The sequence below is a fragment of the Triticum urartu genome, chromosome 7A, assembly GCF_056163025.1.
Source record: "Triticum urartu cultivar PI428250 chromosome 7A, HENAU_Tu73, whole genome shotgun sequence".
Classification (NCBI taxonomy): domain Eukaryota; kingdom Viridiplantae; phylum Streptophyta; class Magnoliopsida; order Poales; family Poaceae; genus Triticum; species Triticum urartu.
This window is the reverse complement of record NC_141879.1, coordinates 550355161-550366816: the sequence shown is the minus strand read 5'-3', so window position 1 is coordinate 550366816 and position 11656 is coordinate 550355161.

The following is an 11656-nucleotide window of genomic DNA, read 5'->3' as shown; positions in this document are numbered from 1 at the left end:
TAACGTCGCGGTTTTTTGCTACATGCTTCAACCGGAATAACATTTTGCTACAACTGGTATAGCATTTTGCTACAACCACGTCACGTTTTGCTACAACACACAGCCAGCGTCGCCTTTTTGCTACAAGTGTTGCAACCGTTACATAGAATAGCTTCAACAACTGTTGAAAAAAGCTTCAACCATATATACATAAAAGCTTCAATGGCACTGCACAACAAGGAAAAGCTGTAACCGTAGTTAAATTTTGCTATTACCGACGAAGTTTTTTGCTACATCGATCAAGGCGGAGCTGCGACCTCGCGACGGCGGCAATGGTGATTTTGCTGCAACCATGATAGGTTTTTGTTACTATCATTGAAGGTTTTTGCTACAACCGCTGCGACCCCGCGACGATGGCAACGGCGTTTTTTGCTGCAGCCGTAGTTGTTTTTTTGCTACTACCGTGAAGTTTTTTTGCTACATCCGTTCAAACGACGTTGATTAACTGACGGCCGTCGTCGATGCAATCCCCTGCAGCCAGCATCAACGGCGAGGGCGGCGGCGGAGCTACAACCATCGCGTTGAGAGTTGCAACCACAGGTAGAGCTGTTGTATGGGTCGAGGCGACGACGAGGCCGGTCGGGATGGTGGGGACCGACGACGAGGACGGCCGGCGAGGGCGGGGACCGGCGATGAGGAAGGCCGGCGAGGGGTGGGTCCTGGCGACGAGGATGGCCACCGAAGGGGGCAGGAGGCGACGCGCCGCGCTCCCTCGAGCGAGAGATGCGGATCTAGCCTGACCACACGAAGAAGAAGTTGTTGGGGCAGTTTGTTTCTTTTTTTACCAGATCTAAAGGCTGCACGGCTCATATCCAACGGCTGGGGCTCGACCGGCCGAATAATTCGGCCGGTGCACCGGCGCCTATTGGTGCGTTCGGCCGGTGCACCGGCGCCTATTGGTGCCCTTTTGTTAATTCCAAGTTGTACTCACGTGAACTATCAACGTGAGAAACAAGTTGTACTAGTGTAGGTGTTGTGGGCCTTAGGCCAAGCGCGTGTGTGAGTCTGGCTATATAACAGCCAAGGGATTTGTACGTGATAGATCAGTTTTGTATTTGGAGTTATGAAGTATACACAAAAACGTCCGAGTCCAGGGCGATCATATCGTGTGTATTATCTATGCTTTTTCCATCGAGGAAATTACTAGCGACGGAGGGTTGATCATCACATCGGTGCCTTTGTGTTGATCCGAGGGGATCATTATTTTTGTTTATGTACTTTCATACACGGGTGAATCTTATTATTGGAGGTTGAGGGACCAGGTGGAAGAACAGTTGATCAAGGATCGTCGTGAAAGATCGGGTCATCTACACGCGTGAATTAGCATCTCGCTAGTCCGTGCCTCATCAAGTGATATTCAGAGCTAAGGTTAGTCGCGGCGATTCAGTTGGCAATATCTTCTACGGAGGCGAGTATGGAGGTGTTGAGCAGCAGGGCCGGCCCTGGGGCATGGGCAGAGGGGTGACGGCCAGGGCATAGGCCGGAGGGGGCCCATGATGTAGTACACATATAGTATAGTCCGGCAAAAAAAATAGACAAGGGAAAAATATGAGAGGAAGAAAACAAGATGGGCTCGGCCCATCGGATCGCCTGGTAATGCGTAGCGAAGCGTCGCGTACGCAAGTCACAGCCGCTTGTTGCACGCGTACGTGTGAAACAAATCAATCGGAATGTCTGGCTTTTCCGTTCTTCTCAAAAATAAAAAAAATCTAACTTTTCCCATTCATCGCTCGTCGGTTCTTCTTTGTTGTCTCATCTGCCCGTCGCTCTGTCGTTCCTTGCTTGGTGCCTCAGCCGCTCATTGCCGCCACGGCACGCAGCATTCCGACAACTCGGCCTTCCAGCAATACGGCAATACATATGTATGCGAACGCAGGTCCGTACCCTATATCCATGTTCGGATGTTCCTGATCCATTCGTCCATCCCCAATTTCAGTAGTTTCTTTAGTACGTATATTAAACTATTCATCCCATGAAGTATCTAACTTTTGGTGTATAATTTTCTAATTCAATCTTTCATAGTATGTATTCAATCATCCTATTTTTTGTCATTCTGTGTACATGTCTAGGTTTCTGATCATCCAATCTATAAATTTCTAATTCGTTGTCTACTCTTTGCTTCGTAATATTAGGACATTAGCATGCCATGTTGCCTAAGAAGCATTTGTCGGGTGCTGAAAAAAGAAAAAAAATACATCTGAAAATTCAACCACTGAAGGGTTCTTTGACAAAGTATTTTACATCTTCAAGTATTGTTGATGTTAGTGAAGAACATAGGCAAGGAACTAATCCCGAGCATGAAAATTCAGATGTTAAGGTCAATGAAGATTGTGAAAGTATACAGAGGAGCAAATAAATTTGTTTCCTATTTGAGGTAATCATGTCATGTTTGTTTTATTTTGCATTGTCCAACAACTATTGTAGTCAAATTTCAAACTAAAGATGTGTGGTTGAAAGTTTACTTTTAGTATTATGCAAATGAAGTTATATATATATATATATATATATATATATATATATATATATATATATATATATATACACACGCAAACACATACATATAAATATGGTCTTAGGACTTAAAGGACCCATGTCGTCGAGTTCGCCTAGGGCCTCCCGAAACACAGGGCCGGCCCTGTTGAGCAAGAACGTGTTGATGGAGGAGGAAGGCATCGGCGAGGTTGTTCTTTTTCACACACGATGCGTCGTGAAGGAACGGTGCGTGAATTTGACGATCGATGAAGGTTCAGCGGTCAACATGGTGAGCATCGAGGTGGTGGAAAAATTGAGGCTGAATATGGCGCCACTTGAAAGGCCGTACACGCTGAAGTGGTTCAAAGGTGAAATCAAAATTACACATCAAATTTTGCTAATTTTTGATTTGGGAAAATATTGTTGTGCGGAATTTTTTTACGTTTGCCCAGTGCCCATGGTGTCGTGCCATCTGCTACTTGGGAACCCGTGGTGCACGCGAGTCGGGGCTGTTCGGAATGTCAAGAAAAATATTTTCTCTTTGTCATGGAAGCACTAGTAGAAAAAGGGTCTAATGTGAGACACATTAGTGTGGGTTTGAAGTTGGCCCGACACTAAAGGCACCATATGCATTAGTATCGGTTCGTGTTGAGTCTTTAGTACCGGTTCGTGCCACGAACCGGTACTGAAGGAGTAGTGGCAGGCTGGCGTCAGGCCGGGTCCCCACGAGCCCCTTTAGTACCGGTTTGTGACACGAACCGGTACTAAAGGTTTAACCTATAGTACCGCTTCGTGCCACGAACCCACACTAAAGGGGACAAGCCTTTAGTGTGGGTTCGTGCCACGAACCAACACTAAAGGAGCCAATTTTCAAACTCAACCCCCCCCCCCCCCCCCCCCGTGTATAGTCATTTCAATTTTGAAAAAATCAAAAGAAAATGATAAAAACTTCAAAAAATAAAATCCTTCGAGAGGTAGTTATATTACTACATCTACTAGTTAGGAAAATTTGAAAACTTAAATTTGGACATGTTTTGCAAAAAGTGTAGGGAAAATGTAAAACGGCTATAACTTTTGCATACGATGTCGGAAAAAAACGTATAATATATCAAAGAATTCAGCACGAAAATCCGCATCCGATGGAGACTGCCTACGGCCTGTTTGCAATTTTTTAGAATCCTCAAATTCCAAAAGGAAAAAAAAGATATGATCAAATTTCAATTTTTTTAAAAAAATTGGTTAAATCTGGTCAAACTACTTATTCAAGAAGTATTAATGTTACTACATAATTATTCAAGAATATTAGTGTTACTAAAAAATTATTTCAGTTTTTTGATTTTTGGTCAAACTATGGTCAAACTTATTCAAAAAATATTACTGTTACTAAATAATTACTGTTTTTAGAATAATAGTTTCAAACTCAAACGGTGAAACGTGTGACCTAATGCTCAACCTAAACTGCTGAGGGTTAATAGGATTGACAGCTTACATTTGTCAGGAAAACAACAAGTGCAGACTTGGAATGTAGGGGGAATAGAACTCCGAAGTTAAGCGTGCTCAGGCTGAGGGAGTGAGAGGATGGGTGACCGGCCGGGAAGTTAGGCGATTTGGAATAAGTGATCCACACTTGAGCAGTTAAGAGAGGTGATTAGAGACTAAATCATCAAATAATTTAGAAAAATTAAAAATCGAAAAAAAATAAAAAAAATTCAAAATTTTCAAAAAAAAAACCTTTAGTACCGGTTGGTAACACCAACCGGTACTAAAGGTCCCACATACCAGGGCGCGAGCTCACGCCACGTAGTGGCACTTTAGCGCCGGTTCGTGCCGAACCGGTACTAAGGGGGGGGGGGCTTTAGTGCCCACCCTTTAGTGCCGGTTATGGAACCGGCACTAAAGGCCCTTACGAACCGGTTTTAAATCTCCGTTTTCTACTAGTGAAGGGTTAAAGATTTTGTTTTATTCCTATGCCAGTGGATGTGTTCACGAAAGATTGGAAAAGTCGTATGCTGAAAAGAATAGAAGAACAAGAAGAAATAAAGGAAGAAATCAATGCACCAGTAGAGGGGCTGAATCTTTTGGTGGAGAAGGTGAAAGATGATTGTGGTGCAAAGGGACAGCAGTGAGGTGTTTTTAAAACACAATGCAAGATCAAGAACCGTGCATGCAAGATGACAATTGATGGTGGAAGTTTTACCAATGCCATTAGCAAAGATCTTGTGAAAGAATTAGGTTTGTCTATGTGGAAGCACCCTCAAGCGCACCACGTGGAGTGGCTATACAACTCCGGTAAATAAAAGATTATGCACAAGGTACGTGTAACTTTTGCAGTTGGAGATTATATTGACAAGGTAGACTGTGATGTCATGCCGATGGATGCTTGTCAGTTGTTATTGGGAAGACCGTGGCAGTTCGATCATGATGCAATGCATGCCGGAAGTTCTAACACCTACGCATTCATGCATATTGGGAGGAAGTATGTGCTAAAGCCCATGGCGGATAGTGCAATCACTAGAAAACAACAAGTTCTGGAGAAGAAGGTCGTGTTAAAAATAGACTTGAAACCGAGAACGGTTTCGCTTCAAGGAAGGGAGGATGATACGGACATGAAATCACGACGCATATTTTCAGATGACAGTGCTACGTCAGAGGAATCTGTTAAGCAGATTAGACGGCCACAACGACTACACAGAGAGAGATGGAATAATACGTGAGTTATGTGGGCCTGGGATTAGTATCGTGCCAAATTTTTCAATGTCTCTTACAAAACATATATCTAAAATTACACGACAACACAAAGCTATTTGGCGTGGCAAAAGATGTACTGGTGTAGCACGTCCTGATTGTTTGGAATCAAGGATCCATCGAAGGTTGGGATCCAGTACGAAGGAACAATATCCTCTTGATTTATTTAAAAGGAAACAACCTTGCCAAGTAATGCATGTACGCTTTGGTAAGACAAAGGAGATCAAGAAAGATTATGCACCCGTCAAAGTGGAGCCAAAGTTCAGAACGCCACCTCGACAGATACGCACTGGAGATATGCCACCAAATATTTGATTTAGTTTGCTAATCACGAGTCAGTTTAGATTCCCTATTATTGGGTGGTCTAGTTTAACTTTTTGTTAATCTCAAATTGTACTCACGTGAACTATCAACGTGAGAAACAAGTTGTACTAGTATAGGTGTTATGGGCCTTAGGCCAAGCACGTGTGTGAGTCTGGCTATATAACAGCCAAAGGATTTGTACGTGATAGATCAGTTTTGTATTTGGAGTTATGAAGTATACACAAAAACATCTGAGTCGAGGACGACCATATCGTGTGTATTATCTATGATTTTTCTATCGAGGAAATTACTAGTGACGGAGAGTTGATCATTACATCAACGCCTACCTGTTGATTCGAGGAGATCATTATTTTTGTTCGTGTATTTTCATACACGGGTGAATTTTATTATTGAAGGTTGAGGGACCAGGTGAAAGAACAATTGATCAAGGATCATCGTAAAAGATCGAGTCATCTACACGCACGAATTAGCATCTCGCTAGTCCGTGCCTCATCATTTTGAACATTGTCACAGTATTTTCGCTGCATAACCCGAACGGCTGCCCGCCAATCCCCGATCCAGATCACGGATAGCCGCAGTACGCAGAGCACACGAGATCCCGAAAGCATCTGCGACGGCCCTTGGATGAGCTGGATGGTTTTTTAGGCTACGTGCCCATAGCTGGTTTTCTGCCTACAAGTGGGATTTTTCGTTAATTTATCGTTCTAGTACTAGTGTAGTTCCTCTGAAAAAAATTATACTGTTAACTGTGGTTATTCAGTAGGTGGGAAAACAGGCATGTCCCGCTTTTGTATTGAGAAAAAACATGTGTACCATTTGTGTGCGCAATAATCCTGCTTTCACTCCTAAAATTCACATCTCAAATTGTATCAGTTGTATCAGAGTTCATTAGACAAAGCATGCCCTTTTTCTTCACGTGTAGACAAAACATACCCCTTGATTGGGCCTTAAATGGCAGCCATGTTCATTTCGAAGGCGTGAGTGCAAAACACAGAAATTGAGAATGGCCTTTTGCACCAACTAAACATAAATACATATCACAAAAGTTACCGGATGCAATCAAAAGAACGAGAAACATGGCCTATAAATAATGTTCTGGCTATAATAGACCTAATCCCGCCTTCCACTCAGACACTCGGTTATTCGTCCGGTTACACCATCGTAATTATCGTCTGAGCAAGCACCTCAAGTAAAGATAGACATGAATGCTGTTAGAATTAATTAATTATGTTTAATTAATAGGAAATCTACTTTTGCCTAAACACTGTATGGTTGCATAGTAAGGGACGTGTCTCTCTTTCCAACCGTTGCATCCCTGTAATTAGCAACCGACCTAGGATATGACTGTTCGAACCGTTGAATCTGTTCGACGCATCTCTTCCAGTCATATATAAACTGTACTTTTCCTACCAATCAATACAAGTTGATCTTTCGCTTAAACACGTTATCAGCAGACGCTCTGCCTAGAGCCTCGCCGACGTTCTCTACGGTGCAATCCGATGAAAAAGGAATTATGCCTTGTGGATAATGTAATCACAAACTCCATACTGAGGGAGATGAAATATTTTTAAACTCTGAAAAAGATGAATGGAGATATTCTAACTATCGCTGGACGTGATACGGTAATCGTTGGCACTGGGCGTGCCATATTTACCCTCCCAGGCGGTACACAAGTGACAATTGCGGATGCTTTTGTTGTATCCTGACTTATCACATACCTTGATCAGTTGTCGAGATATCTGTAAAAATGGTTTTCACACTGAAACCCATAAAGACAACAAAGAGGAGTATCTACTCTTCACCAAAGATCACGGATATGGCAAGCAGGTACATGAAAAAATTCCTTCTCTATCGTCTGGTCCCGTAGAACATGTTGCATACAAAGTAATTTTTCAAAATGTTGACGCATTTCAAACCTGGCATGATTGCCTAGGCCATCCCGGGATCGGGATGACAAGAAAAAATATAAGCAATTCTATTGGTCATAATTTGCTTGAGTCAAAATTTCCTCAATCTTCAGACTTTGTGTGCACATCTTGTGCCAGGGGAAAACTAATTTTGAGGCCCCCCTCACCTCAAAATACAAGCTGACCCACTTCGGTTTCTTGAACGCATTCAAGGAGACATTTGTGGTCCCATCCAACCATTATCTGGACCTTTCCGGTACTTCATGGTTCTAATTGATGCATCCACACGATGGTCACACGTGTGTCTTCTATCCACACGAAACCATGCATTTGCTAAGATAATGAGGCAAGTCATTAAGTTACAAGCCCATTATCCAGAAAGTCGAATTAAGACAATTCGCATGGACAACACCACAGAATTCTCCTCACGTGCTTTCAATGATTATTGCATGGCCCTGGGGATTGAAGTTCAGCACTCCGTTCCATATGTCCGTACACAAAATGGTTTGGCTGAATCATTGTTTAAAAGAATCAAACTCATTGCAAGACCTTTGTTAATGAATTGTAACTTGTCAACCTCTTGTTGGGGTCATGCAGTTCTACACATTGCTGACTTGATACAATTAAGGCCTACCGCATATCACAGTACTTCCCCTCTGCAATTGGTACGTGGAAATCCTCCTGGCATTTCCCATCTGCGTAAGTTCGGATGTGCTGCATACATCCCGATCTCACCACCATAGCGGACATCCATGGGCCCACATAGGAAACTTGGGATCTATGTGGGGTACAAATCGTTGTCGATTATTAAGTACCTTGAACCCTTTACTGGGGACCTGTTCACAGGCCGTCATGCTGATTGTATATTTAATGAGGAACACTTTCCGACATTATGGGGAGATTTCAAGTACCAGAAAGAATGCCCGAAAATTGATTGGAATGCTCAAGCCATTTTGTCCTCTGATCCACGTACACAAGAGACTGAACTTCAAGTTCGAAAAATCATTAATTTGCAATATCTTGCAAATAACCTATCAGATTCATTTACTGATCTAAAAGGTGTTACAAAGTCCTTAAATTCGGCCAGAAATGTGCCGGAAACAGCGGAGGTGACAATAAAAACCACTCAACTCTCTGTTCCTAAAAAGAGGGGGAGTAGCACGGCTTCTGACCTGGAACAAGCTTCCAGCAAGCAACAAAGAAAATCAAGGAGAAAAACCTCGGAGTCAGTAAATGCAAGTCAGCTCAATATTGACAAACACCTTATGGGTAGCATACACTCAGTGGAAGGGCAACCTCCACAACCCAACTTCAGTTTCCACACACTGGTTGGGCCATCGGAACACCCAGATTCACGCGTATTGAGAAATCACGAGGAGTCACTAGGGGTGCAGGAAATTTCCATCAACTATATCGATTCTGGTGAATTTTCAATCGTAAGTCTACGATTGTCAACATTTATTTTGCTGAAAAAATTGCAGATATCCTTCTCACTGATCATGATCCAAAGACCATCATTGAGTGCCAAAAGCGCTCCGACTGGCCTAAATGGAAGGACGCAATTCAAGCAGAAATTGCCTCGCTTAACAAAAGAAAGGTATTCACTGAAGCAATACCGACACCTCCCAATGTTTTTCCTGCGGGATACAAATGGGTTTTTCTCCGAAAATGGGATGAGAACAATGAGGTGGTGAGATAAAAAGCAAGGCTCGTAGCACAAGGATTCACATAGAGACCCGCTTTGGTTTCAATGAGACATATTCTCCTGTAATGAGTGGAACCACTTTCCGATACATTATATCTTTGGCAGTGCAAAATCGTCTATCTTTGCGGTTGATGGATGTCGTGACCGCATATCTTTATGGGTCACTAGATTCGGACATGTATATGAAGGTTCCTGGTGGAATCTCCATCCCGAATACAAGCGCAAGATGCAACATGTATTGTGTAAAGCTGAATAAGTCATTATATGGCTTAAGACAGTCGGGACGGATGTGGTACAACCGACTTAGTGAATTCCTTCTTCATAAAGGTTACTTCAATAGTAGTGATTGCCCATGTGTCTTTATCAAAAAGTCCTCTACAGGATTTTGTATCATTTCAGTGTACGTCGATGACCTCAACATCATTGGCAACACACAAGACATTGATGAAGCACGCAATCACCTAAAGATGGAATTTGAGATGAAGCATTTGGGTAAAACCAAATTTTGCTTATTTATTCAACTTGAGCACCTTCCCTCGGGAATCATGGTACACCAAGCTGCCTATATCCAAAAAATATTGGAGAAATTCAATATGGACAAATCCTACCCATCTAAAACTCCCATGGTGGTTCGTTCTCTAACGTAGAGAAAGATCCGTTCAGGCCAAGGAATGATGGAGAAGAAATATTGGGACCCGAGGTTTCTAAGTGTCGTTGGAGCGCTCATGTATCTTGCAAATTGCACGAGATCTGACCTTGCATTTGCAGTGAATCTACTTGCTAGACATAGCGCAGCTCCCACTAAACGTCATTGGTCTGGAGTCAAGAATATCTTTCGATATCTCCAAGGCACAAAGGATCTTGGCATATTTTTTTCAGTTTCAGAGAAATCGGGACTCTAATATTGATTGGATACGTAGATGCTGGCTATTTATCTTATCCCCATAATGCCAGATCACAGTCCGGCTTTGTGTTCCTACATGGTGGAACTGCTATATCATGGAAGTCTTCTAAACAGATTTGATGGCAACATCTACCAATCATTCTGAAATTATTTCATTATTTGAGGCATCGCGTGAATGTGTGTGGCTTTGCAAAATGATAAACCACATACAACAGTCATGTGGAATTGGTTCTATTGAATCACCTATCATTATCTATGAAGATAATACAGCTTGTATTGCACAGATGCAAACAGGATACATCAAGAGTAATATCACTAAGCATATTTCTCCTAAGTGGTTTTTTCCCCATGAACTTCAGAAAAGTGGGGAAATAAACATCTTGCAAGTTAAATCATGTGAAAACCTTGCTGATTTATTTACCAAGTCTACCCAATACTACATTTCATAAATATGTTCATGGAGTTGGTATGCGGCGACTTCGAGACTTGCAAGTATCAGGGGGAGTTTCTCCCTAAACTATTCCTGATTAAAAAACATCATATTGCACTCTTTCTCTTTGTGAGTTTATGTTTCAGGTTCTCATCAAGAATCATATTGAAATTTTTTTTAAGAAGGATCTTTTCGAGGTGATGATACTATGATGGACATTCTTGGAGATGATGATCATACCTGGACAAGCATATAAAGATTCTACATGGACAAGCGTAGATTAGAGGGAGTGTTAGAATTAATTAATTATGTTTAATTAATAGGGAATTTACTTTGGCCTAAACACTGTACGGTTGCATAGCAAGGACCGTTGCATCCATGTAATTAGCAACCGACCATCTCTTCCAGTCATATATAAACTGTACTCTTTCTACCAATCAATACAAGTTGATCTTTCGCTTAAACAAATGCAAAAGTGCAATCCAAGTCAAGCACCAGATATGCAGGAGGGTAATTCATCATGTTCAAATAAACAAACTTAAAGACGAGAGTTGCTACCCACCAATTGCAAAGTGACGGTGATTTTGTAAGAAAAAACTGCAAGGGTGCAAAAGCAAAAGAACTCCAGACAACGACCAGTAGGTACATTTGCTTCCTGGGCCCAGTGGAGTTGTACTTCACACAATAGGGGTGTCCAGGGCAACTCGGTATACCCCTGATGGTTGAAATTCGTATACAGCAAATTTAGGTGGAAGACATGCTGGAGGCTTGGAGCAGAGCAGCTTTAGCAGATTGCAATACTCAAACGACTTAATCTGATATCCCTAGGGAAAGCTGCTCCCTCCAAAAACTCGTTGCATGATCTATGGCCCAGCTATCTTATCTGTGAAGGGCCTTACAGCTTGCTCAGGGTAAGTGACTCATCAGGTTTGAAGCATTCATTATATACCACTATTAGCAGACATCAGTTGTTCTATATAGGGGTGGAAAGTGGTAGCGGATAATCCGAAATATCCGATATTTGTATTCAAGAAAATGCCTATTCGTATCCGAAACATCCGCATCCGAACCAAAATGGAAATGAAAATTATCCGTATCCGAATTTATTAAACAAATAAAAAATAAAATAT